This window comes from Neophocaena asiaeorientalis, unplaced genomic scaffold, assembly GCF_003031525.2.
Source record: "Neophocaena asiaeorientalis asiaeorientalis breed wild unplaced genomic scaffold, Neophocaena_asiaeorientalis_V1.1 scaffold204, whole genome shotgun sequence".
Taxonomy (NCBI): Eukaryota; Metazoa; Chordata; class Mammalia; order Artiodactyla; family Phocoenidae; genus Neophocaena; species Neophocaena asiaeorientalis.
The window spans coordinates 8,024,574-8,048,103 of NW_020173922.1; the positions used below are offsets into that span (position 1 = coordinate 8,024,574).

Below are 23,530 nucleotides of genomic sequence, written 5' to 3' on the forward strand. Positions count from 1 at the left end.
CATTAAGCACAGTCTCTGACGTTTCATAAGTACTGTTATGTTACATGATTATTGTTGTCACTAAGCCCTGTGCTAATGACTGGCAATGTAAGGAAACCAACAAATCATAAGCCCTACAGAACGTGAGATGGACACATAGGCATACGCCAATCAGAAAGGACACACACACACACGCGCGCGCGCGCGCGCGCACTGCACTAGCTTCCTTCAAATTGAACCACTTTCCTCCTTACATCATGGAATGTGAAGTAAGACTTGCTGAGCACCTGCTGGGGATTCTGTAAAAGAAATTCAGCTGGAAAATTTCACTGTATGATTTATCAGGCTCCCCAAAGCTTTGGGGTTCTATAATTGTATAAACCACACAAGTTACAGATCACTGTGGGATTTTATCCTTCTAAAACCCAAGAGAACCACAGATGTTCCCAATCCAGCTGAGCATGCTCAAATAGAGAAAGACATTTAAAAGCACAGAAGTTGATTACATGCTCTTTAACCAGCAAAATTCCACAGCCAAAAGAAAGAAACGCACAGAGAAATGGAATGATTTGACTGGAGTCTTCAATGATTTGCCAAGGAACCAAAATGAACATGCAAGCCTTCCTGATTCCTGGTCCAGTTCTCTACACAGTAAACATAGTGACACATAATCTTCAGATGTCAATATTTACCTTTTATGAATTTATTGTTGGCCATGTGTCGACCCACAAATTCATTTGTTTACTTACATCAGTGCCATCAAAACCTCTTTCAGGGGTTTTCCTGGTGGCGCAGTGGTTGAGAATCCGCCTGCCAATGCAGGGGACACGGGTTCGAGCCCTGGTCTGGGAAGATCCCACATGCCGCGGAGCAACTAAGCCCATGTGCCACAACTACTGAGCCTGAGCTCTAGAGCCCGTGTGTCACAACTACTGAAGCCCGCGCCTAGAGCCCGTGCTCTGCAACAAGAGAAGCCACTGCAATGAGAAGCCCGGGCACCGCAACGAAGGGTAGCCCCCGCTCGCCACAGCTAGAGAAAGCCCGCGCAGTAATGAAGATCCAATGCAGCCAAAAATAAACAAACTCACTTGACCATCAATGTTTGTACAATACAGTGGACAAAGCACTGAGCAGGGGGACAGGGACTGGGTTTCAGTTTTGACTTTGGGGACCGCTTCTTGCCTCACCCTCAACTACATGATCTTGGGAACGTTTCTTTTCCTCTTTTCAACTGTCTTTCTCTGCTCTGGTCCCTGGACTTCTCCTCCTTATCTCTTTCAACCCATGCAGAAGTAATCCTGTTCCTAGCTGCAGAGTTTTTACTGGACAGCCCATATTTATTGGCCTCCTCCTGTATGCCTACATGTAAGGCACTGCAGATAGAGATAAATAAGGGAAGCTTCTGACCGTCAAAGCTCTCCCAGTGAAGAGGGGTCAGAAACACAAACAGATGATGTGACACAGTAAATGCAGTAATGAAGATGTGTACAGGGTGTGACAGGAACAAAGGAGGTCAGGGATCAGGGAAGGTTCTGGAGGAGGCATATTGAGACTTAAAGGATGAACAAGAGTTGGTGTCGAGTAGGGGCAGATAGATATAGTGTGAGCCTCTCGAGAGATGACAAAGGTCATGATGTGAGAAAGGAACTGGCTTGGACTAGGGCAGAACCAGAAAGGACACAGGCTCTGATGCTTCTGATCTGATATGTGATCTTGACCTAGTTACCTCAGTTTCCCAGTCTATTAAATGGGCATAATGATTGGATTCTCTCTTAGGGCTGTTGTGAGGATTCAATGAGATTATTTATGCTAATTTTAGCACAGTACTTGATACTAATAACAGTAGTAGTAATAGTTAATAGTAATAATAATAGTATTACCAATTTACTGTCACCAAGAACATATGTGTCCCTCTTCCAAGGACACAAGCATATTCATATCCTGCTATTAAATGTATTTTGTTTATAAATATTTTTAGGGATAACACCTGAGTATTTGAAGCACTGTGCTTGAAATGTGAACATTTCATGCAAAGTGTGAAGAGATCATAGAGGAGCCATTAATTATAATGGTTTCCCCTAGATCAGTAGTTGTCAACTGGGGGTAATTTTTGCCCAGTGAACAGTTGGCGATGCCTGTTTATCACAGCTGGAAGGGGGGGGATCTCACTGGCATCTGATGGGTAGATGCCAGATATGCTACCAAACATCCCACAATGCACAGGACAGTCACCATGACAAAGAATTATCCAGCCTAAAATGCCAGTAGTGTGGAGCTTACAATCCCTGCCCTAGATGTAACCCACTCACTGCTGGCTTTCAGTCACCATCAGGAAACACAGCAAAGCAATGTTTCTAAAGATCCTAAGGTCAGATGCAAAAGTATATCCTCCAGACATTTTACATGTTTTAACATCTCCAGAGATAAAGGGGGCTCCTTCAGAGCTCCTGGTAGCATCGTTCAAACTTTTCTTGCTACCAAAATAGTGGTAATTTTAAAAAGTCATTTTCCCCTACCTAGGTAACTCAGGACAAATACATTCTGTTTTTTTTTTTTTTTTGGATGGTTGCTTTAATGAAATTTACCAAAAAGAGACTCAATTAACCCTAATTTGGGAGTCTTAGACACTTGGAACAGTCTTGGCTTGTCTCCACTGCCACAGGAGTCCAAATGACCAGCCACCCATGGTGCCCCCTGTAGTCTCTGGGAGGAGGGAGCTAAGCGCCCTTTGGGCTCCCATGGTCTTTCTAACATTCCTACCAGAGCTGGGTCAGCAACAGGGGGCCTCAGAAGGGTTTGTGTGTTCACTTCTCTCAAATGAAAATTTGCAAAGTCACTTTTTTTTTTTTTTTTGGCCACACTGTGCACCACGTGGGATCTTAGTTCCCCAGCCAGGGATGGAACCTGTGCCCCCGGAATTGAGAGTGCAGAGTCTTAACCACTGGGCCTCCAGGGAAGTCCCTCCAAGTAGCTTTTCTAAATCGCACCATTAATGGCCTCATCCTTCATTCCTTCTTTTTATCTTTCGTCTAGAAGCAGCCTGAGAGTGTGAGCTCTTGTGCAAAAGTTCCTGGGTTTGAATCTGGCTCTGCCATTTGTTACCATGTGACCTTGGCAAGCTTCTTAACCTCTGTGTACCTCAGATTCCTTACCTGTAAAATGAGGGAAGACAATAGTACCTGCCCCATAGGATTGTTATGAGAATTAAGTAAGTTCTTATACATAAAGCATCTAGAACACAGCCTGGCATATAAGAAGAAGTAAATAAATGTTACTTCTTTCTCTTACTATTCGTACTTATTTGCCCTTATGGTTCATTTATTTGCTCGTAGGATGCTCTGAAATCCTATCATTTTAGGTATGATGAGGACTTGGTAGGAGGTACATGTCATTGCAGGATATGCCATACAGTCACAGCCAGGGCCAGCTGGGGGCCAAAGTAGGGGGTGGCTGACGTGTTCATTGCTTGGTCAGTTCTACTTCTTGTTTAGACCACCAGTAGCTTGTGTTTTTCTTTTCCCCTCATCTTTACTAGTACCCAGTTTTCTCTTGCTTTTCCTGGCATTTCCTCCCAAGCGTGACATCACAGCAAAATCCTCCTTGCTTTGACCCTCCATTGTGTTTTATTTGGCCATTCCTTACAGCATCGGTTTCCAACTGAGCGCTCCACCAAATCATTTGGGAATTTGTTTAAAGTACAGGTATCTGGGCACCACCTCAAACCTACTGAACCAGTCTCTAAAGGGAGCCCAAGGATCTTTATTTTAGTCTTTATTTGAGAGGCAGCCTGGCATAGTATTGAAGAACATGACCAAGGAGCCAGACTGCCTAGGCTACTTGCTAGCTGTGTGACTTTGTTGAACTCTGTCACTCACGTTCTTTTTTGAAATTAATTTATTAATTTTTGGCTGCATTGAGTCTCTATTGCTGCACGGACTTTCTCTAGTTGCAGCGAGCGGCAGCCACTCTTCGTTGCGGTGCACAGACTTCTCATTGCGGTGGCTTCTCTTGTTGCGGAGCACGGGCTCTAGGTGCACGGGCTTCAGTAGTTGTGGGTGCTGGCTCAGTAGTTGTGGCTCACGGCTCTAGAGCGCAGGCTCAGTAGTTGTGGCACACGGGCTTCGTTGCTCCGCGGCCTGTGGGATCTTCCCGGACCAGGGCTCAATCCTGTGTCCCCTGCATTGGCAGGCGGATTCTTAACCACTGCGCCACCAGGGAAGCCCCGTCACTTAGGTTCTCATCTGTAAAATGGGGAGTATAAGAGTACTTATCTCATAGGGTTGCTGTGAGAATGCATGAGATAACGCCTCTTAAAACAATGCCTGGAACATTATAAACATTTAGTAAGTGTTAGCTATTTCTTTTCTCTTTCTCTTTTACTTTGCTTCCCTTCTCAAGTATCCTCCCTTCTTTCATTATTGTCTTCTCTCTTTCCAACAAACACATGTTGGCCCTCTACTCAGGACATGACTTTGGGGATCCAGAGACAAATTGGACATGATTCTAGTCCTCTATGGGGTTATAGTCTAATGGGGGGAAATAGACACATAAACAAATAAATATAATAAAATGTTCCAGGTGCTGATAGATGTATGTACAGTGTATGAATGAAGAAGTTACTGGTTTTCTTAGAAAGGAGAAAGGGTTGAGGAAAGGCTCAAAAGAAGAAGTGACTTTGGCATTCAGAATTAGATTAGAGATTAAACCAATCCAGTCTATGCAATAAACATTTCAAAAGTAGCATATACCAAGCACAGGTCACAGTGCCTGCTTGAAACTGTCTTTCTTTAGTGAGTTGCAGCTTCATTTTAAACTTGATGTTTTAAAAAGTTATTAACCCAGAAGAGCAAAATAATCTTTTAAGAGGAGAGTAAAGTTGGAGGACTCATAATTCCTGACCTCAAAACTTCCTACAAGGTCATAGTAATCAAGATAGTGTGGAATGGCATAAGGATAGACATTTAGATCAACGGAATAGAACTGAGAGTCCAGGAACCTTTATGTCCATGGACAACTGATTTTTGCTGAGAATGTCAAGACTATTCAATGAAGAAAGAATCATCTTTTCAACACATGGTGCTGGGACAACTGGATAGCCATATGCAAAAGAATGAAGTTGGATCCTTACCTCATATCATATATAAAAATTAACCCCAAATGGAACGAAGAATTAAATGTAAGAGCTAAAACTATAAAACACTTAGAGAAAACACAGGTGTAAATCTCCGTAACCTCGGATTAAGCAATGGTTTCTTGGATATGATACCAAAAGCACAAGCAAACAAGGAAAAAAATTGATAACCTGGACCACGACAAAATTAAAAACTTTTCTGCTTTGAAGAACACAACGAAAAAAATGAAAAGACAACCCACAAAATGGAAGACATATTTGAAAATCATGTACCTGATGAGAGTCTAGATGCAGAATGTATTAATAACTTTTACAACTCAATAATAAAAAGACAACTTTATGTTTTAAAAAATGGCCAAACGACTTGAATAGACAGTTCTCTAAAGAAGACACACAAATGGTCTATAAACACGTGAAAAGATGCTCCGCATCATTAGTCATTAGGGAAATGCAAACAAAAAACACATGACGTATCTCTTCAAACCCACGAGGATAGCTAGAATTAAAAAATTAAAAAGGAAAATAATAAGTGCTGGTAAGGACGTGGAGAAACTGGAACTCCCAAACATTGCTGATGGGATTATAAAACGGTGCAGCCACTGTGGCAGTTCCTTAAAAAGTTAAACACAGAGCTGCCATATGACCCAGCAATTCTACTCCTAGGTATCTACCTAGGAGAAATAAAGACATATATTCACACAAAAACTTATACACGGCAGTTCATAACAGCAGTATTCATAATAGCCGAAAAGTGGAAACAACCTAAATGTCCATCAACTGATGAATGGATAAACAAAATGTGGTGCATCCATTCAACAGAATTTTATTCAGCCATAAGAGGGAATAAGTACTAATTGATATATACTATAACATGGATGAACCTTTAACACACTATGTTAAGTGAAACAAGACAGACACAGAAGGCCATATATTATATGATTCCATTTATGTTAAATGTCCAGAATAGGCAGGTCCACAGAGACAGAAAGTTGATTAGTGGTTGCCAGGGGGTTTCAGAAGAAGGGAATTGGGAGAGACTGCTAACAGGTGCAGGTTTTATTGTTGGCGTGATAGAAATGCCCTGGCACTAGATAGTGGGGATGGTTGTACAAAATTAAGACTCTACTAAATACCACTGAATTGCACTTTAAAAAGTGGTTAAGTTTACGTTATGTGAATTATGTCCATGGTAATAATAAAAAAGAAAAATATTATTAAAAACCAAAAACATATGCTTTCTATTTTCTTTGGAATGTTGCTACATTGATACAGATCAGCTAAAAGAATAAAGCACAAGAGTTACTCCATTAAAATTTGTTTTATAAGAATACATGTGTTCCATCCTAGGTGAGAAGTTAAGGTTCATTTAGATTATGATCAAGAGTAGTTTAGAGGGCAAGGGAGGGCCAAGTTTAAAGGACCTGATTGTTAAGAGTCTGTTGACTAATTTTTAAACTCCCACATGATAATTCATCTGCTCATTAAGGCAGCACTTTGAAAAAACGAAGTTTATTACAACTTTATGGTGCGCTAATTCGTGGGTCAAACACTGTCCCAAAGTCACAAGTTCGTCCTTTTGAGAGATGTGCAGGCTCTGGAGGGCACTGAACAGCTGTGTATCTGGGGCTAGCCCATGGGGCCCCGTGATTACTGGCTCCCCCAACATGTTTCACAGTGAAGTACCCCGCTTGTTCTCTGGGTGGTGTATCCATGTTAGTAGGTGGAGGATTTGACTTGTTCATGGGGATGTAATTCATAAATCGTACGGATCCCGTTTTGTTTACCGAAGCAGACCTTTTCCTCCATTGCTGCTTTCTTTGAAGGAGTTCAAAAGTTGGATGCTCTCCCCGTGAACATTTCTAACCCTTGAGTAAGAGCCCTGGTCCACACTATTAGAGACAAGGATTTTCATTGTTTAGTGGGACAAACTGTGTTCTTCTTAAACATTCCACTTCAGATATGGCTGCTTTCTTTCCTTTTTTTTTTTTTAAAGGAGGATATAAATAAGGATTCTGAAGCACTTTGCATATTGTTAGGTAAGGATGACTAATCATGTTTGGGGACTGCCCTGATGGTGGGGTGGGGTGGAAGGAATTACCTTCATAGTTTGACTATGAAATTCACTTAAAATAGATGCAAAGTCATCTAAAGGGGCAGAATGGCAGATAAGACCAGATGCAGAGGGAAAAGAGAGTTGGCAAAACAAAACTCAGAACTGCTTTCTTAGGCCCCATCTAGGAGATAACAGGATTTGGGAATTCCTGTTTTAGCAGGAAGGCCATGGCCAGGGTGGAAGTGGGTGGAAGGTTGTAACCAAAGGACTTTGTGAGGTGAGGACCGGCTGGCAATATCACTCTTCTGTGAAACGGTTGCACCTTAAAACTGGATTTTCTGCCTTCCTTCCCCTCATGGATTTAACGTCCCCTAGCAACCTTCTGAGCATATTTGCCTTCTTTGGGACACCATGCTGTAGCAGTCAAGAGCCCCGACTCTAGTTTGTACCATGTGGTTCAGTTCCTGGCTCTACCGCCCACTAGCTTTGTCATCTTACAAGTTACATAACCTCTGGCTTTCTCTGTAAAGGGGGCTTAACCACGGTTCCTACCTGATAGGCTTGTGGTGAAGATTACACAAGGTAATCAGGCTGAGTGCTTCATACCGTACTCAGCACATGTTAGTAGACGCCAACCATTATGATTATTGTTATGTTATTCCAATGTAGGTATGTCGATGGGGACAGCTCACTGGTGGCAACTACGGTTTTCACTGACAGTCACTAAGCTGGGCTTCTGACTTAACACGGTTATCATTTGAACTTAGTGTAAGTCTGACAGGAAGAAAGAGATGTGGGCCGACAGATCTGGAGTTCTGATACTGCCTTGGATTAATACTAAAGCCACGGCAAATTCACCAAGGTTATAAATGCTGCCACCTGAGGCGCCTTGGGGTCTGGCTGTTGATACCACCTCAGTCAGAAGCTTGCTCTGAGTTTCCATAGGAGGAGGCACTACAGAGGAAGTAATCAAGGGCGACCAGTGGTTCACATGGTGATTGAAAACTGAAATACTGGTCGACTGAGGGCTTATTCATACCAGATCATACTCTTTCCAAAACCCTATGAAGGCTTCCCTTCTGCTCTTTGGGTAAAAGGAAAACTTCATGCTGGGGTCCACAAGGTCTTTCCTATGGGGCAACTTCTGCCTTTCCAGCCACATGGTACAACTCTTCCTTGCTTGCTGTGCTCCAGTCCAGGGGCTGGCAAACTACAGCAAAGTTTCATAAGGTTGCACTGGGATATAGCGCACGCATTTGTCTGCATACTGCCTAGGGCTGCTTTCATGCAGCAGTGGCAGAGGTGGGCGGCTGAGACTGAGACTACAAGGCCCACGATGTCACATGGTAACACCTAACTGCAGGGGACCTGGGACACGGGGTCCACTTGTGGGTCCAAGGAGAAATGGTTTTGTTCATCAGCTAACAATTTTTTCCATGAAAACAAAGCTAAAACCTTCCCTACCAGGTCCCTGGGGCACACTGCAGAAATGACAACTTCCAGGTGCACATTTTGAAAAACACTGACTTTACTAATTTGCTTGGGCCTTTTGAATAAAGTTACCTCGGTATTCTGGTAACATTTGTAACTGCGTGATATAGACATACTCACACCACCAGCGCTTTAAGAACATTCAACGGGGAAGCCAGTGACTTCCAAACAGCTTCACCCTGAGTCTAAACCCACTGCTTAATAGTAAGTTACAATGACAATAATAGTAACTAATGCATGCTACATGCTTTAAAAGCATGATCTTACCTAATCCTCACCTATGAGGTGCTTTTGTTACCCATTTGATAGATGAGGAAATGGAGGAAAAGAGAAGTTAAGTAACTTGCCTAAGTTACATAATAAGTAATGAACGATGGATCCAGAAATCAAAATCAGCTGTCTGAGGCAGAGCACTGATGAATTCACTTAGCTCTATAAGCACATTATATGGTTACACGAATGCCTCATCTTGTGTAGGAGTTTACCGTTTACAAAACCGATGAGGTTATCCTTGTTGTCTAGATAAGGAAACTGAGGCAGGTAAGTTAAGTGATTTGACAAGGCAATGTATCCACTTTAAGATAGAAGAACATTAGGAACTGGGTGTCTGGATTCCTCCCACCAGAAACAAAAGCTGAAGTGGACCCATGTGCTGCTGCCTGTTCTCCAGCCCAGTCACCCACCTAGAACCTGGAACCACATCACAACCGGCTGTTCGCATGACATTATACCCACAAATGCCAAATATCTATCCCTTGAGAAAGAAGTTCTGCTCCTAAGTATATGTCCTACCTCACTAAGAATAAGAGAGGCACTGTGTGCTAATAAAAAACTAGAAAGCACCCTAATCTCAACCAGTGGGAGAATGGTTAAATAAATTATGTTGCATCCATAAGATGGAATGCTGCCATCATAAATCATGATTTCCCCTTAAAGGAAAATGACATTTTTTCTTCTCTAGCTAGGACAGGTAACGAGAACTAACAAAGGGTCAAAGAGGATTTTTGCATGTGAACATGCAGGTTTTGCTTAACTCTGTATCGATTTAATACAAAGAATATGCTATACCTGAAACATTGTGGTCTACTGTTATTTAATAAACAAACCTCTCTAAAAAAACCCCATGATTTCCTAATTACCTGGGAAAATGCTTACAATAAAATAATAAGTATAGGTATACTTATTGTATTATACTTACTAGTAATACATATTTATATATACATATATATCGGTATGTATAAATTGTGTGTGTATAAAACACATATAATACTGTCTTTTAAAAATATATCTTTACTGGGGCTTCCCTGGTGGGGCAGTGGTTAGGAATCTGCCTGCAGGGCTTCCCTGGTGGCGCAGTGGTTAAGAGTCTGCCTGCCGATGCAGGGGACATGGGTTCGTGCCCTGGTCTGGGAAGATCTCACATGCCGCGGAGTGGCTGGACCCGTGAGCCATGGCCACTGAGCCTGCGTGTCCGGAGCCTCTGCTCCACAACAGAGGAGGCCACAACAGTGAGAGGCCCGTGTACCGCAAAAAAAAAAAAAAAATCTGCCTGCCAATGCAGGGGACACAAGTTCGAGCGCTGGTCCAGGAAGATCCCACATGCCGCAGAGCAACTAAGTCTGTGCGCCACAACTACTGAGCCTGCGCTCTAGAGCCTGCGAGGCCCTTGTCCCAAAAAAAAAAAAAAAAAAAATCTGCCTGCCAATGCAGGGGACACAAGTTCGAGCGCTGGTCCAGGAAGATCCCACATGCCGCAGAGCAACTAAGTCTGTGCGCCACAACTACTGAGCCTGCGCTCTAGAGCCTGCGAGCCACAACTACTGAAGCCCGCGCGCCCTAGAACCCGCGTGCCACAACTACTGAGCCCACGTGCCACAACTACTGAAGCCCACGCTCCTAGAGCCGGTGCTCTTCAACAAGAGAAGCCACCACAATGAGAAGCCTGTGCACCTCAAGGAAGAGTAGCCCCTGCTCACCACAACTAGAGAAAGCCCGAGTGCAGCAACGAAGACCCAATGCAGCCAAAAATAAAAATAAATAAAACAAATGAATTTTTAAAAATCTTAATGTATTTCATGCCTTTATATTAGATTATGTTTTCTAAAATATATTAATTTATGCTAAATAATTTCAAAGGAAATGCACTAAAATATTAACCGTGGTTATCTCTCAGAAGTGGATGACAGTTGATTATTATTTCCTTCAGCATATTTTTCTGTAATTTTCTACTTCCTCCAATAAAGATATATTACTTTTATGAGGAGAAAAGTTTAACAATGCATGTTATTTTAAGGAAAGATATTGGTAGCTTATATTTCACAGCCTGTCTCCTCAACCAGGTCCCACTCTGTTTGGGAGTGTTGAGCATTTACATGCCAACACTAAAAACACATTCCCATTTTGAACTTGCAGATAATTCTAACTTCCACTTAGGAACTCACAGTTAACCATTAGTACCAGCTAAACAAGTCCTGAATTCAATCATCTACAATGTTCCTTGAGCAGAGATGTGGGGAGAAGAGAGGAGGTTTTAGTCTTTGTGGCTTCATGGGATGGACGGTTGGTTGTCCTTTCAGGGGAGAAGAGGGAAAAGGTTCAGATGTGGTTTAGGACAACAGAGTCCAGGACCTGGTGTAGACTGTGGCTCCGGAGCTTCTAGGAGGGAACTAGTCCACTCCCTTTCCCAATGCATTCATTTGTCTCTACTGACTTTCAATAGAAGGGCTCTGGAACCTCCCGAGAAAAGACTGGAATCCTGCCCACCAATGCACTGCAAACCAACATCTGCAAAACGAGGTGCTCCCAGGTGGAGGACATATTGTAGAGGAACAGGAGCCTCCAGGGAAGAACGAAACTGGCACTGCAATTCCAGGAGTAAAGGCTGACAGTAGTGGAGAGTGGGAATTACAGGTAGTCTCTCAACTGATCCCAGAACCTCTCCAGATCCGGGCAGCCTGGGGCATGTTTGCAACCTTGGAGAAAGGCACAGTGGGTGTGACTTGGGAGAATGATAACCCTATAACGGTAGAAACACATTGGTACTCAAGCAACTTTGCAGCGGGCCCCCTAGCTGAGTGTACTACAGCAACGACATCCTCTGACTTTGAATCCCAGTTATCCTGGCTTGGGCACAGAGATGACTCTCCCCGAGGAGATGAGAGCAGCTGCAAGGGTGACAGCAGCAGAGTTTCAACCTTGGAGACGCAGTGCTCGGGGAGAACTGTCAGGGTGTGGGCTGACACTGCCCTGCTTGGCTCCCACACCTCCTGTGGGGAAGCCCTACCACGAGCCACTGTGACCTCTGAGGTTGAGCCAATGTGCCGTGGGACTTTTGGCTGAATGTCACCCCGAGCGTCCTCCTCTTGCTTTGCTGAGCGGGGACGTGATAAGAGCTTCCAGTTTAGGGAACTGGCAGGTATTCCAAATTCACCAGGATTGCAGGTGATGGTCACTGTAACAGCCACGGGGATGGGGACAGACTTCTAGCCCCGAGGAGCATCTTTGGGGAAGCGTCAGAGTCTCAGTCCATGGATTCCCGCCATGGTGGGGACACTCAGCCAAATTATTTCTGATCACATGTCAGTATCCCTGGGCATTTCCAGAAATATTTAGGGGAAAAGAACTCTGTAAAAGGCTGAGGTAATGTACTAGAGAAGCATGAGATGCTTGGGGGGAGTTTGTTTAAACAAAGCAAGCCAAAGGGGCTATTAAGGCATGCTGTTCTCCATGAATTCAACATTTTTCTGAAACAGTTTGGTTTCCGTAGCTACTTGTTGCAATTATTTCAAGGAGGTGCCCTTCTAGGACTGCATTATTATTAGATGAGAGAGACACTATGATGTGAGGCAAATCTGGATAATATTTCACAATAGACAGAATTTATTTTTGGAGGTTCTCCCTGCAAGGGATCTTCTCAATCTGTCCACAACATACTCAGCAACTCCCCAGCTGTCGCGTCCTCTGCCCCATATTTATTCTTTCCTTCCTCCCATTCAAACTTAAGTCAGCTATAATGGTAGAAAGGCAATCTGATATGTGAATTCACCTAAAATGGCAAATGACCGACAGTAGCTCGAGTCAGAGTTTCTGTTTTAAAGGAGTATGTCTGGGGTCCACGACGCCTGAACAGGGAAGAATCAGACTAACTGTGAAATCCTTTCATCATAAGAGGCCATTAGAGGGAGACTTTTGGGCAGGGGAGCTTCCTGGAATCTATTAATGATACCCCAAAGTCAACTCAGCTGACTCATAAAGTTAACTCTGAAGGTGCTTATGACGTTAACTAATAATCATAGTCCCTAAGCCTGAGCTGCCTAAATTCTAGAGTTTTGTTCAACACCTCCTTTTGAAGTAAGTAGAGAGGAAATGAGCACCCCTAATTCTCAGCCAAGATACTGAGGACCTGAGAGGGCCCCTCACGTGCCCTAGTCTCTCACCTAGCAATGGGTGGAACCAGGACTAAACAGAGAGTCACCTCGTTAGGCTGAAAGGCCGGGTGTCCAGGAGAAGGGTGGCTATTCCTTGGCCCGATGGGTATCCTGGAATATGAGGTTGTAAGGGATTGACAGCACAGCTAAGTTTTCTGATGTGCAAGCCTCTCTCTCTCTCATGCCCCATCCCCATCCTTCAGCCAATCCTGCAGACTTCACACTTGAGAACCTGCATGGAAACGACCACCTTCACCAGGCCCTCTGGTCCACCTCTACCCGAGGATTCACCATCTCTCATTTACAGGATAATTTTCAGCAACGGCTTCCTGACTGCCTCCCTACTTCCCCTCGCCTCGCTCCAGTCTGCGCACACACCAGCCAGAGGGATCTTGTTCAAACTGTCAGGTCGTGGCAAGCCCTTGGCTGAAAACCCTTTATTGCTCCCTGTCTCACTCAGGGTCAAAGCCAGAGGTGACCCCCTGGCCCCTGGCGGCCTTACTGGCCGCGTCTCCCCACCACCCCAGGTTCTGTGTGCTCCGGCCATGCTGTTGCTCAAATCTGCCAAGCACCTTCCTTTCTAATTGCTGTTCCCCTGCCCCGAGTCCCCCAGATAACCACATAACGAGCTCCTTCCCTTTATTCAGACATCTGTTCAAACATCATCTCCTCAGAGAAGCCTCCCACCCACTCCATCTAAAACAGCCCCCTCCCAGCATGCTTTATCCCCTATGTTTTCCTTTTCTTCATAGCACTCTCCACCTGATGCACCATATATATTTTAAAAATGCCTTGTCTGGCTCTCTTATCTAGCACCATATGAGTTTCGTTATATCCTCACTGCTAGAAGAGCGTGTGGCACCTACTTGCTGAGTAAATGAAACCGAGAAACTCAGAGCGACACATTTCTTTTTAGATAAGAATGTTTTCTTCCTTTTCGTTTTAAACTACCCAGCTACACGATATCAGCCCTGTGATCAATTTTTTTTTTTTTCTGAAGCTCTGACCTCTGGGTGGCCTTTAGCAAGTAATGTGACTTTGTTAGAACTCACTTTACCCGGCTGTAGAATGGGAATGAAAATACCACCTCCCTCCCTTCCCTGACACTTGACTGAAGCAGCCTCTGACACGCCTTCTTTGTTCTTTGAGGGAAGGAGCCACACACAAGAAAATTCTCCCCATGAAGTTACGGTTAAAAGCCCCAAGAGGGTAGGAGCTGTACTTTGTTTCTCTCCATTCTTACACAAAGTAGGCCTCCATTAAGTGCCTATCAAAGTTAGTATCTGTGGGACATAAATTGCACCTGCTTCTGCAGCCCTGCTCACAGAAGCCGGCCCCTTTCTGGGCTAACGCTCAGAAATAGCAGAAGAACGAAATCTAGCTTAGTAGTGACGCAGATTCCTTTTTCCAGAGGAAGCCAACTGCACAGCCCTTGATGGACAAATGGTGACCATGGATGTGTTGTTTGCTTTGAACGTGGAGCAGGGAATTTCACAAGATGAGAAAAATTCAGATCAGAGGATTCTTCCTCCCGGCTATAACTTTTTTTTTTTTTGGAGTGGCCCTGATTAATACCATGATTCTCTTAATTTGGGTGAATTTCCTTGTTCAGCTCAGAGCTACTGATTCAGCAGATATTCCCAGAGTCAGACCCTAGTGGAAACTAACATGTGATGTCAGGCACTTCCCCATGCTCAACAAGGATTTATAGATGAGTGCGTGGATACTCACACCACACTGTTTCTGTCTTCACCTCTTTGCCTTTCTTTCTTCTTCTCTTCCCTTTCTGACTCTTTTTTATCCCTTCCCCATTTATGCCCCAGTGCTCCTCTGAGACACGTGGGCATTTTATGGTTTTGTTGGTCTTGACAGATGACTGACCTTCCAAAGCCCAGTGATTTGGTATCAGAAGATCTAAGTTTTTTCCTTTTCTCCACGTTCTAAAGAAGCGTGTTGTAGTTTCCCCAGCAGAAGTGAAAGTGATTAGCGGGCGACTCAGATGTCTGCACAGGGCACAAGAATGAGGGGGAGAGGGGGCAAGACAGGAGGAAGAGGGGACTTTTGGAGGGGCTGAGAGCAAATCCCCGCACATGTTCTGACTACCCAGTGGAAAGAAATGAAATCCCGTGTTCCGGGGCAATATTGCCATTGTTGATAATTCTCTGTCATCCAGCAGGTGCCAGGATAAAAACCTTCATTTTGATTTTTATACATTCATTTTAACAACTGGGACTTCCTCATTTGCCTGAGGAGGAGGTATACAAGGGTGCACAATTTATAGTTAATTTGAAGATGAAGAAAATATTAGCATATCTTTTGTTGCCCCTAAAAACACAATACCTAAATTAGCACAGTGCCCTGATTGCCATCCCGTACACGCATTTAGATTGTAAATGAGCTCCATTTCAAGCACATTTGTAACGGTTGCGAAAGTGAGGGACCAATTATGTGGCCATATTGATACTAATGATGGTGACGTCCAGAGAACTGTCCCAGCCTAAGAACACCCACAGTGCAACCAACAATCGTGGCTTCAGTCCCAATCAGAAGGTTTTCATTCAGTCTTAATCATAGTGGAATCTGTCAAATGGATTTGTTTCCAGAAAGCTTGCTCGACACAGGTCAAATGGCAGAAGTTGCAAAAATGTCATCGTTTTACATAAAATATATGCAGAAATTACACCTAGAAACTGTTGCCCTTTTATCCCGTTAACTGGCGTATACAAAGTAACAGCCAGGTCAAATGGTTACCATGGTGGCAACGATCATTTTATGGTACATTTGTAATTGTTCTAAAACAATTAATATGAAACAAAAGTGACCAGAATTAAGAGGTGATGTTTTGCTCAAGGAGGGGAAAAGATGACAATTCATTAAGAGCCTGAGAAGAAACTGGTTCTAAGAAACGTGTTACTGTATTTGTTGAAAGAATATTGTCAAGGTCTTTATCCATATTATGTGGCCCCACAGAACATAGCTTCTTTAGATTTTAGTCTTAGCTTCCACAATAGTGCTGGTTTATTTTAACCTTATAGAAACTGTAGGTTTTTATACATTATCATATTTTCTTCTTTGCTTTGGTTGGTAAGGAGCTCAAAACCAAACTTATAGACTATCTCTAATGACTCTGCAGAACTTCACGTTTGCATTTGTTTTTCTTTCTTTTTCTGAGGGAGGTGAGTGGCTGTGTATTAATTTTATCCTTCACTTTATTTTCTTATCAATATTTTCTCTTCACTCTGTTTCCTCCACTTGTTTCTTTTCTGCTTTTCTATTATATATATTCTTAAAAGCTATCATACAAGGATATGGAGCATGAATATATAAATAAATCTGGTCTCAAGGTGATAAATTTAACACATCCAAGTCATCATCCTGGTGCTACTATTTATCCTATCTTGCTATCTTTTTAGAACAATAAATTTAGAATGCTGTCCTCCTTCTTGAAGTTATAAAAACATTTTTCTGAATTAGCATATACTGAACTTAGGTTTTCCTCTTAGTCTTTTAAATTTTGTTGTCTCTTTTTTTATCCTTTGCCTCAAAATAAATTAATGTGAACTATTACCTTAAGTTCTATTAGTCATCAGCTTGGGGACATACTGCTGCTACACCGGCTACACTTATTTTTTTTAATTGTTCCAAGAGGGGTGATGAATCTATCCTGAGCCATCACATTCTTTTACTCTCTCTGTCTCCTTGCATTTACTTCTTTACTTTCCAACTCAACTTATCTAGTTATTATTTGGCCATTTCATATTCTCTCTCTCCCTCTCTCTCTCAACAATCCCCCCACCCCAACCTTTGCCTAGCTTTTTCCCTTTAGCTCTCTTTTTTTTAAAATGAAGTATAGTTGAGTTACAATGTTGTTTTAGTTTCAGTTGTGTACACCAAAGTGATTCAGTTATATATATATTCTTTTTCTGATTCTTTTCACTTATAGATTATTACAAAATATTGAGTAGAGTTCCCTGTGCTATACAATACATCCTTGTTTGTTATCTATTTTGTATATAGCAGTGTGTATATATTAATCCCAAACTCCTAATTTATCCCTCCCCCCGTTCCCCATAATCATAAGTTTGTTTTCTATGTCTGTGGGTCTATTTGTGTTTTGTATATAAGTTTACTTGTATCTTTTTTTTTTTTTTTTTTTAGATTCCACATATAAGCAATATCATATGACATTTGTCTTTCTCTGTCTGGCTTACTTCACTTAGTATGACAATCTCTAGGTCCATCTATGTTGCTGTAAATGGCATTATTTCATTCTTTTTTATGGCTGAGTAATATTCCATTGTATATATGTACCACATCTTCTTGATCTATTCCTTTGTTGGTGGACATTTAGTTTGCTTCCTTGTCCTGGCTATTGTAAACAGTGCTGCAATGAACATGGGTGTGCATGTATCTTTTCGAATTATGGTCATATGGTAGTTCTATTTCTAGTTTTTTAAGGAACCTCTATACTTTTCTCCACAGTGGCTGTACCATCCCTTTATCTCTTTCCCCATCCATCCATCCATCCATCCATCCATCCATCTATCCATCCATCCATTCCCTCCTCCTTTCCTTCATCTCTCCCTCCCTCCCAAGTATGCTTCCCCAGTTTAAAAATAACAACAGAAGCTCATATACAATCAGGCCATGAAAACATAAATAAAATTCTAGAAACCATAGGAAAGGAAGAAGAAACATGTATAACAAAAATCTAGTTACAATGACAGTCAAACTCAGTCTGGACTCTGTAAGCTCATATGAAGGGAAAATCAGAATAGATTCTGTAAGGCCTAATGGCAGACAACTTGTATTAACATATTGGCTGTAAATATGACTGGACCTGGGGTGGGTGGAGGTAGAGAAGAAGAGGGTTGCGGTGGATCTTGAAGATTTATGTGACTATATAATGGAATGAAGGTAATGAGACCGTATTGAAATCATCGTGACTCCTCCCTTTCTTTCGTACCTCACATGCAGTCCGTTAACAAATTCTCTTATTTCTAGCCTCAGTATATCAGAATCTGCCACATAGTTCCTTCCCCAGTACTATCATGACACAAATCATCACCTCCTGCCTAGACTGGCATTGTCCCTTTTGGTGGGTCGGCCCCTGCCCTTGCCCTTCTTGCTGTTCTCGACCCAGCAGCCACTGTGATAGTGTGAAAATGTGGGTCACAGCCCTCTGCTCAAGCATCCCCAGTGTCTCGTCTTTTCATCTCACTCACAGTTAGAGCCAAAGTCCTTCCAATGGCTATTCAGCCCTACAAGCTCTGGGCACCAACCTCTCTGAGCTCTTCCCCTCACTCACAGTGCCTCCGCCACTCAGCCCAAAGGTCTCTCCTCAGGTTTGTTCCCTTTTCCTGAAAGATGTCTCAGATAAAGTCAGTACCCGCAGGTTCCACATCTGTGGATTCAACCAACTGCCAACGGCAATTCGATCGCTTTACATAAGGGACTTGGGCATCCATGGATTTTGGTGTCCACCGGGGCTACTAGAACCAAGGGATCATATACCTGTGTCTCACTCCTTATCTCTTTCAGGTCTTTGCTCAAGTGTTTTCTCATCAGAGAGTCCATCTGCCTTGGTTCCTTATCATCTTACTGAAAATTAAGGCTCCTTTACTACCCCTGCCCTTTCTAGCCCCTTGTTTCATTTTCACAGTAGCACTTATTACTTCCTAACACACCATATGCGATCATACCAATTTATTTATGGTCTATCTCTGCCCACCCTCCCACCAGAATGCCAATTCTGTGAGGGCAGAGTTTTTAATCTGTGATGTTTATGCTGTATGCCTAACACCTAAAACAGTACCCAGTGGGTACTTAGCTCAATACATACTTGTTGAATGAATGGATGAAACTAAATACTCTGACAGCATTGGCACCAATTCTAAACAGCTAAGATAATATAGCAGAGTGCCATTCAAAATAAATTAATAGAATGAAGCAAGTTCCCCATTGCCAAAGTAAAATAGAAAGTCAAAGCAATAACTGGGTCATTTGTAGAGACATGGATGGACCTAGACACTGTCATACAGAGTGAAGTAAGTCAGAAAGACAAAAACAAATATATATTAACGCATATATGTGGAATCTAGAAAAATGGTACAGATGAACCGGTTTGCAAGGCAGAAATAGACACGGATATAGAGAACAAATGTATGGACACCAAGGGGGGAAAGCAGGGGGCAGGAGGAGGCGGGGTTGTGGTGGAATGAACTGGGAGATTGGGATTGACATATATACACTAATATGTATAAGACAGATAACTAATAAGAACCTGCTGTATTAAAAAAATAAAATTCAAAAAATAATAAAAATGGGCTTACAGAAAAAATAACTGGTTATTTAGGGAAAAGGGATTTTTTTTTTATACTGTTAGAGGATCATAGAGAATCATAGGAGTGAAAGAAATCTGTGTTCTCACTCAGTCCTGCCTCCTGACAACAAGAATGAGGGGCACATTTACATCAAGTGAAAGGGGATCTTTTCTGTGTTTAAGGGCATTTGGAGAAATACTATGGTTTTCCAGTCATTCATAATTTTTCTTTTTGATGTTCAACCATTCACCATCCACTCCCCTTCTTAGGAAAGTCATATCTCGAACTTAAATCACACTCACTGAAATGAAAAGCCAACTGCAATTACAGCCACCTCCCGCTTCTCTTTCTCTTTAACTATCTGTTCCCAAACAGCAATAGAAAAAAGCACAATGTTTCTCAGGTATCTATGGCACAAAATCAAAATTCTACCAAATAGTAATGAAGACTTTGGCCTTTTCCTAAGTTATTTCCTTTGAAATACATTTTTCTATTATAGGTTGCAAACAGCTTTCCCTTTTAATTTTTTTTTTTTTAAAGTAGGAAGGAACTGCTAGCTCATCTGTTTTTTTGGTGTTTACACATCATAGGTTAAATTCTGTTATGACAATGTGTTACAATTTAATAAAATCACATGGGGTAAGATTTTCTGGTCTGGCAAAAGGCCCACTTTGGGCTATAATAGTATTTATGTTGGAAGTTGTTGGAAGTCAACTCAAACCAATAGCAAGTTTCCAGTGAAACAAAATGTGAGAGAAGGTATATTAGACTGGAAGTCAGGAGACTGGGCTGGAATCTGATTCTCATTCGGTTATGAACATGCTGTGTGAGCTTGGGGGAATTTACTCAACTTTACTGGGCTTCAGTTTTTCTTCCTGCAAAAGGAGAGCTTTAGATTTAAAGGAACTTGGTATTCCCTTTCATCCCTAGGATTTATGATTCTTTGTATAATTGAAATGAATTTAGCCTGAAGTTTTATATTTTGATTTCTTTTTCCTCCCTGCCTCCCCTGCTTCCTTCTTTTCCTTCCCATCTATCCATCCATTTACCCATCCATCCATCCATCCTCCACCTTTACTTATATTTTGATTCTCTTCTTTCTTTCCTTCTATTCTTTCTCCCTTTTTTACCTTTCCATTTTCTTTCAATAACTTTCTTTTCCACTTCTTTCTTTGTCTTTTTCTTTTCCTATTTCTTTTTTCTTTTATTCTGTCCTTTCCTTTTCTTTGTTTATTTTCCCTCTCCCTCCTTTCCAGCTTTCTTTCATCCTTCTCTTTCTTAAATTCTTTCTCTCAGCAGCAAATCACTCAACATTTCAACAAATCCATAAATTAGCGGTAGCTTTATGGGCTGGTGCTAACACCTATTCTGATCAACCAGGCATTGCAAACTGATGTGAGTGCTGATAGGGTGGCTCAGGCCTTGCATGGAAAGTAGCCAAATCAGCACACGGCTATTGTTTAATGATGCCAGAGACTAACAGGAAGTCTTCTGCAAATTGCCTCACAAATTATACAGTGGTTCCCTGCCTTCTTGTTATTGGCACGAAATAGATTTGTGAAACTAGGCTTAACATCCAAATTCTTTCTCTGTTATAAGAAGTATCAAAGCTACCTTTTTAAACATAACAGTGAAAAAATAAATTTTTACAGAAAATGCCATAAAAAAAGAAAGTATAAATGACAAACTTGGGAAATACAGTATAATGACAGTCAAAAGGTCTAATTTCTGTAATATATAAAATGTTCTTGCAAATTATTTATATATACACACATATGTTTCAATAGAAAGTGGCAAATTTTATGGATAATTCACACAGAAGGAAATAAAAATGGCCAACAGACATAGGACGCTCAACCTCAAGAGTTAAAGAAATTCAGTTTGAAAGGTCATTTTCTCGAAAGAAAATTTATTATTTTTAACAAAGTGTAATGCTTTAAATTAGCCTGAAGAATAATATTAGTATACATTTTATCAACTTTTTTTTAAAGGAATATAAAACTATTTACTGACCACTGTTCACCAGTATTTACAATAGAGTAAACAATATATAGTTGAATAATATTCTGATTACTACAAAGTTATTGTTTTTCCTGGCTTCTGCTGCACCAGTAACCCAAAATACTGAGAAGATTGAGCCTACATGTAAGGAATGGGTTGGGGGAAAGTTTGAAAAAACATGAAGGTCAAGTTTAGATTAGAAAAGTTTGTTCACTCATTTATTCCTGCAGATCCTAAATTGCCAACATCTCTAACCATCTGATTAGGTTTCCATTAACAAGGCTGAGACAGTCCATGTATCACAGTCTTTCAGTAAACACAGCACGGGGATTTCAACTTCTTATAAAAGAATGGTTTGCCAAAAGGAAGCTTTAAATGTCCATTTAACTAAGTCTTGCTTGGCTAATTAAAACATACCAGAATTTTTCTAGTTTTTTCATTTGGGTTGACAGAGATAAAATTTTCCTTTCAGGGGTTTTACATATAAAACTGCCTTTATATGATGGTAGATACGGATGCAGATTCTGGTAAGGCTGCTTTAAAAAAATATCCAATTTAAATTGTTTACATTAATTTGTCTAATTAATTACAAAATTATTTAATTTGAAAGGTTAAGACTTAAATTTTCAATTTAAGTTGAAGTGATTTCTTATATTGCTCAAAATGACAGAATCCCAGAAACATGGGCTTATCCATGGTTGTGAAAGGCTGGTTTTGTTTTGGTAAATGTATTTAAACAATAACCAAAAAAACCCCAAACCATTTACATATGTGTTTTATGTATACACATACAAAAAACCCAGAATGGTCCTCGGGCATATATGAGTTAAATGCAAATTCTAAATTCTGATTAAGTAATGACTATGGAGATTTTCCCCAACATTTAGAAAAGCTGTTCTCTAATGCAGAGAAAATAATATACCGTGGTATCAAATGTTCTTTTCTGCTAAAGGAAGCAACTACAGAAAGCTTTTATTTGTTCAAAGTAACCAGTGCTACAGATGCAAAAAAAACAAAAACAAACCCCCCCCAAAACCCCATAACTTCCCCAATACTACTTCAAAACAAACATATCAAACTTGATTTTCATTAGAATGTAGTTATTTCTTCACACTAGTAAATCAAAACAAAAATAAATATATATAAAAAGCAATGCAAACAATTATTGAGCTTCATCTTCTGGACAAGAATGCTAAGTTAGTCTCTCTTCATAAGAAGCAATTACAATTTGAGGACACTTCATATTTGCCTCTTTTGCCAGCACCAAGTCCGCCTCATCTGAATCTTTCCATTTCCTGAGAAACATGAATTCTCCACTGCTGTCTGTGGCACCAGTTATAGCTCTGGGTCGAGACCTCTGGCCAAACCTCTTGGTTTGTCAGCAGCATCTCTTTTCTTCTTTGATTTGCTAGATTCATCAGATTCACTGTCGGATAAAGATTTTCTTTTTGTTCCATCTTTTTCTTTACCAGCTTTTTGAGAATTAAGAAATGCTTCAATTAACTCTGGACAATCTAAATTTTCTTCGGGTTCCCAGGTATCGTCTGCATCTGTAAATCCCTTCCACTTCATGAAATACTCCACCTTCCCATTCACTACATGATGGTCCAGTACTTTTTCTACCACAAATTCTTCAGGTTCTGCCTCTTCGACTTTTTTACTCTTTCCATTCTGTTTCTTTCCCATTTTCTGCAATGTAGTTTTATTGGAGGCCATTTTTTATTGCAGACTTGAAGAGCTATTATTCACCGCCTCCGAGCAGCTCTGGGTCCTGGGTCTGCTGCGTCTCCGGCCCTGCACGCCTCAAGCTCCAGCCACATCTGAGGGGGAGGGGGCTGGGGAGCTATTTTTCCTTAACTTTTTAAATCTTGCTTTCTTTTTTATACATTTATTTATTTATATTTTTGGTCGCGTTGGGTCTTCGTTGCTGCACACAGGCTTTCTTTAGTTGCGGCGAGTGGGGACTACTCTTCGTTGCGGTGTGCGCGCTTCTCACTGTGGTGGCTTCTTGTTGCGGAGAACGGGCTCTAGGTGTGTGGGCTTCAGTAGTTGTGGCACACGGACTTCAGTAGTTGTGGCTCACGGGCTCAGTAGTTGTGGCTCACGGGCTTAGTTGCTCCGCGGC

General features: G+C 41.6%; 1 pseudogene; it reads right to left on the bottom strand.

Annotated features, from left to right (window-relative positions):
• Positions 1 to 22,567: 22,567 nt before the first annotated feature.
• Positions 22,568 to 23,158, bottom strand: LOC112404427 (chromobox protein homolog 3 pseudogene; annotated as a pseudogene).
• Between the last annotated feature and the right edge of the window lie 372 nt (positions 23,159 to 23,530).